This window comes from Salmo trutta, chromosome 16, assembly GCF_901001165.1.
Source record: "Salmo trutta chromosome 16, fSalTru1.1, whole genome shotgun sequence".
NCBI classification, from domain to species: Eukaryota; Metazoa; Chordata; class Actinopteri; order Salmoniformes; family Salmonidae; genus Salmo; species Salmo trutta.
Window position 1 is genome coordinate 44,861,073 of NC_042972.1, and position 5,615 is coordinate 44,866,687.

Here is a 5,615-nt window from a genome sequence, read left to right on the forward strand (position 1 = left end):
GCCTCACACCTTGCCTAGTACTCCCTCTTGCGTGTGAGTGTGTTTGTTTGCAGACAGCACTAGAAAAAAAAAAAATGGGGTCCGCTTTTGGTACAAACAACTCATTAATTATTTAGGACAGCAAACATGACTGGCTGCTAATCTACATAGCCTTTAAAAGGCCCCACAATTTATAATGCAGGCCTTTCTCTCCCACTGTGGGGACATTCCGAGGCTGTCTTAACCCTGCCTGTCCACAACACTGCTGTGTCTCTGGAATGGAGGCCACGTCAAAACTCTGCCAGGATACTTTGTCTTTACCCCAAATGTGGTGTGTGCACGTGCGTTTGTGTACTCAACTGTACAAGGATTTAGAGCAGGGTTGAGTAAAGCCTAAACATGTTTGTGAATTAGTTTTTCCTGCCTGTCTCAGATATGGGTAAACTCAGGTTATTTTTCACAATTAATAACTTTATTTGGAAAAGGTAGGAAGTGTCAAAAATATCAAATAAAGTCTCCACAAAAATGGAAATTCCATCCCAAAAAACGATTGGGTAAAATCCATCAATCAACATTTATCTTCATTCCAACAGTCAATATTCATCCACATGTAGCCTTTGTAGTCGAGTCCGCCCTGGTGTCAGTTCCTCCACTTTTAGTTAGGGCTCTTCTCCTTACTGTAGCTCTCCATTGAATATATTTCTCTACACAGGTTCCCTTCTCCGTGTAGGGAGGGTTCAGGTCCGTCCCTGGGAAGGCGGCAGAGTAAATATCCGAGTCAGGTAGATAGTTTCCCCGTGTTAATTCCTGTTTACATCTTCAGCACAATGTTAGCTCATATCCTGCGTAATCATCACTTATCCAAAGTGCACACATTACAGAAGTGACGTTGATCCGTAGATAAGAACGAGAGGAAAATAGTACTTCACTTTAGTTCGTTGTTTAGTGTTCAGAGGCAGTCGTGGATACGGGCCCGGGTGCGCCCTAGGAGCATGCTAGGATGCACCCGGGTGTGTCTGCACGGTAGGATGCGGGTAGAGATGCTTGCTCACTGGCTGTGCGCTTCAGTCCTTTAGGGAGTACTGTTCATTTACTTCACCTGTGCCCAATCAAGAGCGGAAAGAGAGGCATGCAGGAATGTCGCCTCTCAATTTGGATTAGAGCATGTCACTGGCAAACGAGTTTAAAGATGCAGTCCGGTGTTTTAAGCGCAACAAATTTGTAATATATTGTACGAATTGGATTCATAACATATCATCCGAATTGCAAAACATTTTTTTACTAGTATACATACAAATTGCATGACGTAGTATACAAAAAATAGGGACACGTTTTGGTTCGTGAGCAACGCTTTCTAAACTGCTGGCTGAAATAATACAGAAGTTCTTGAGCGTCACGTTAATAGATGGCATGGCACACATGAGAATCTAGAACATGCATGTGGGTAGCACTCCTGAGAATTTAGGATATGCGTTATTGGTAGCACACGTGAGATTTCACACTTCAGTTATTGAATATACAGCGCTTGTGAATAGGTTGACACTGCAAACATACTTCAAAACATGTGAACACAGGAACTTTCCATTTACAGAACAACTTGACACATTTTGTAATGTACTCGCCTGTTTAAAAACTGATTACATGAGTAATTATTTTAGACAACGGGGTTCCTTGTTAAACTAACCTACAGGCGCCACCCGCTTAGTATGTGTGGCAGATATTACAGAAAATGTGGTATATTATATATGCAAATGGTAAGACGTCAACAGGGTTTAGTTAATTAGCCAGCAATGTGAGCATGGCTTTCCAAACAGAGGCTTCTTTTACTCTGGAGCGCAGGTCTCTGCAGGGGGCCCCACTTTGATCTGTAGATCCCACGGTCTGAAGGAACACTGCTCCTACTAGCAGCACTGTCAGTCAGACAGGGAAATTTCCATGTAAAAAGCCCCATGAGCACTAACATGTGAAGTTTATATAGGAGAACATGAAAGCTAAGTCTCTATATTTTTTTAATTAAGGCATGTACAAATGTTTTTAACAATTTCTATCCAAAAAAGTAGGAATAAGCAAAGGCTTTGATTTCTGCTCAAACAGATGGAAAAGGGGTCTTAGGAAACAGTTGCAGAAAAAAAATCTTAAAGCTGCAATATGTAACCTTTTGGGCGACTAGACCAAATGCACATAGAAATCTGAGTTATAGATCTGTCATTCTCCTTGAAAGCAAGTCTGAGAAGTGGAAGATCTGTTCTATGGGCTCTATTTCTATGCTTCCCATTCTTAAGTTGTTTTTGCGTCTTTTACTTTTGATTTTGTAAACCAGCTTCAAACACCTGAAAATACAATATTTTTAGTTATTGAAAATATATTTAAATTTAGATGGCACCATGATTTTCTACACTATGCATTGCTTGTTTTGTCACATAAACTTAAATCAGGCAAACTATTAGAATTTTTGCAACCAGGAAACGGCGAAGCGATTTCTGCATGTTGCACCTTTAAAAGGTAACAAAGACATCAAAACAATAATGTTGAAGTAAAGACATCTGACAACTAATATCAACATTTATATTTAGTTTTGCAGAAATGTGCCTTCTGGAAGTTTAAGAAATATTGCCTAGTGTCTTGTCATTCTGTTACCAAAAACCCACATATTTAAAGCTAGAATCCTTAATTGAAACAATAACAAAGAGGCCACTCAGCTTGTGTTCCCGCGCTTGGGTTTTGGTAAAAAGCTGAGGGATGGGCCTGGAGAAATGTAGGGCCCAATAAAATCCGTAATGTGGAGAACGCAGACAGAATCAAGACGTTAAAACGGAATTCAACAATATAATATATATATATTTTTTAACTTAGTATGGATTAAACTAAAGGTATTGAAAATTAATTAATTTGCCCAAGTTTATCATAAGACATGAACAGAATGCATCAGTGATTCGAATTTCCTGCAAATTCCAGAAGAGGCAACAAGAATTCACGATATGTGTATGTGCGGTGCATGTATCTACCACTTTGTGTAGCCGTTAGCGATGATGCTAATGATAACCTTTTTCGGGTATAGATAGAAAGGCTTTCCCATAAACATTCTCAATTAAATGTTAACTATACTGAACAAAAATATAAACATACAACAATTTCAATGATTTTACTTTACTGCACATTTTAGAGTGGCCTTTTATTGTCCACAGTACAAGGTGCACCTGTGTAATGATCAGGCTGTTTAATCAGCTTCTTGACATGCCACACCTGTCAGGTGGATGGATTTTCTTGGCAAAAGAGAAATGCTCACTAACAGTGATGTAAACACGCCGAGCGCCGCCCGAACAAGGAGAGGAACCGACTTCGGCGGAAGTCGTGACACATGTTGTGTTTATATTTTTGTTCAGTATACATAGTAGCCTATCCTTACCTGGCAGAATGGTATGATTATTGCATCAGTCCAGTGGGTATTTGTTTTGCAAACTCTACCAACATTTGCACTATAAAAACACTGTCAAACAACAGCCTCTTGCTAGGTGAGCACTGGAATTAAAGGGTAACTACAGCAAAAACATATCTCAAATTTCCCAGACCGCAAAACTGGTCTCTGAATGTGGTTTAAGCATTGTTGTGGACTTAAAACATCAAATTTAGTTCGTTTTTTTATTGAAAAGTGTATTTTAAGAGTGAAACCTGAAGAAATGGGGAAAATTAAAATCTGGAAAAACGAAATGGAGAAAACGGAATTTAGGAAAGAACTAAACGGAATCAGGCAAGAAGTTTAACAGATTTTATAGGGCCCTAGAATTGTAACCACTCTCAAATGTGTACGGATCGACGCTGGTAGACGAGAAACAAGTACAGGGAGTGAACATTTAATTAACGACGGACATGGAACAGGACAGCATTCTGAAGAGAAAACATAACGACATTAATGCTGACACTGGGAACCAACTGACGGAACAGACAGATATAGAAGGGCAATCAACAAAGTAATGGAGTCCAGGCGAGTCCAATATTGCGCAGCTACGTGTAATGATGCTGACAGGTGTGCGTAATGAAGGGTAGCCTGGCGCCTTCAAGCGCCAGAGAGGGGGAGCAGGACCAGGCGTGACAAAATGCCTATACATAGCTATAGATGCAAGGATGGACCATCCATTATATCAAAATGATAGTTTTAAATGTGTTGAGGCAATACAGTGTTTGTTTACATTTACATTGTTCACAAATATTGTAGTAACACAAGATTGTTTTTGGGGTTCTGATGGGATACGACAGTTGAACTAAGCTCATGAGGCATTTATAAGTTATATTCTTAAAGAATCAATGGGTATATGTCATACATTTATAAGTCAGTTAATGTCACCTCCCCCGGCTCTTACTGACTATGAGCCCTCTCTCTTTTCATTTACTGTAACCAGCCCTCTCACCCACTTAGCACCGACCGACACCGGACGACCATGGACATTGAAAAGTAGTTGGTCAATCCAAGTATGAACCGATCTTAAAGTCTGTTTCACAAGTTTGGACAGCACAGTACAGTGCAGTACAGTACAGTAGAGCACAGTAGAGTTTAGTATAGTACAGTAGAGTAGAGCACACTAGAGTAGAGTACAATATCATTTACTGTAGTGTCAGTGTTTCCCCTGGGATTTCTTTTCAGCAGCGGTGGCAAAGTTAGCATGCTAGCTGTTCCCATAGACTTCTATTCATTGCGGTAATGCTAGTGAGCCTTTGCACAAGCGCTAGTTAGCAACTTCCTTCCATTAGTTCATCTATATCTGTGTAAGTAGAAAAAGGGCTTAATTGCCAGAATGTCGCACTATGCCTTTAAAAATGTAGAAATATACACTACCGTTCAAAAGTTTAGAAATGTCCTTGTTTTTGAAAGAAAAGCAATTTTTTTGTCCATTAAAATAACATCAAATTGATCAGAAATGCAGTGTAGACATTGTTATTGTTGTAAATCACTATTGCAGCTGGAAACAGCTGATTTTTAATAGAATATCTGCATAGGCGTACAGAAGCCCATTATCAGCAACCATCACTCCTGTGTTCCAATGGCACGTTGTGTTAGCTAATCCAAGTTGATAATTTTAAAAGGCAAATCGATCATTATAAAACCCTTTTGCAATTATGTTGGCACAGCATAAAGAAGCAATAAAACTGGCCTTCTTTAGACTAGTTGAGTATCTGGAGCATCAGCAATTGTGGATTCGATTACAAGCTCAAAACGGCCAGAAACAAAGACTTTCTTCTGAAACTCGTCAGTCTATTCTTGTTCTGAGAAATTAAGTCTATTCCATGCAAGAAATTGCCAACAAACTGAAGATGTCGTACAATGCTGTGTACTACTCCCTTCACAGAACAAACTGGCCCTAACCAGAATAGAAAGAGAAGTGGGAGGCCCCGGTGCACAACTGAGCAAGAGTACAAGTACATTAGACTGTATAGTTTGAGAAACAGATGCCTCACAAGTCCTCAACTGGCAGCTTCATTAAATAGTACCCGCAAAACACCAGTCTCAACGTCAACAGCAAAGAGGTGACTCCGGGATGCTGGCCTTCTAGGCAGAGTTCCTCTGTCCAGTGTCTGTGTTCTTTTGCCCATCTTAATCTTTTCTTTTTATTGGCCAGCCTGAGATATGGCTTTTTCTTTAC

The 5,615-nt window shown here is 39.8% G+C and overlaps 1 long non-coding RNA gene across 1 annotated transcript; it reads right to left on the bottom strand.

Annotated features, from left to right (window-relative positions):
• Window positions 1–429: 429 nt before the first annotated feature.
• Window positions 430–951, bottom strand: LOC115149879 (uncharacterized). The gene is made up of 2 exons (XR_003866990.1): window positions 909–951; window positions 430–728 (listed from the first exon to the last, which is right to left on the bottom strand). It is a non-coding gene; the product is annotated as an uncharacterized LOC115149879 (long non-coding RNA).
• Window positions 952–5,615: the final 4,664 nt, after the last annotated feature.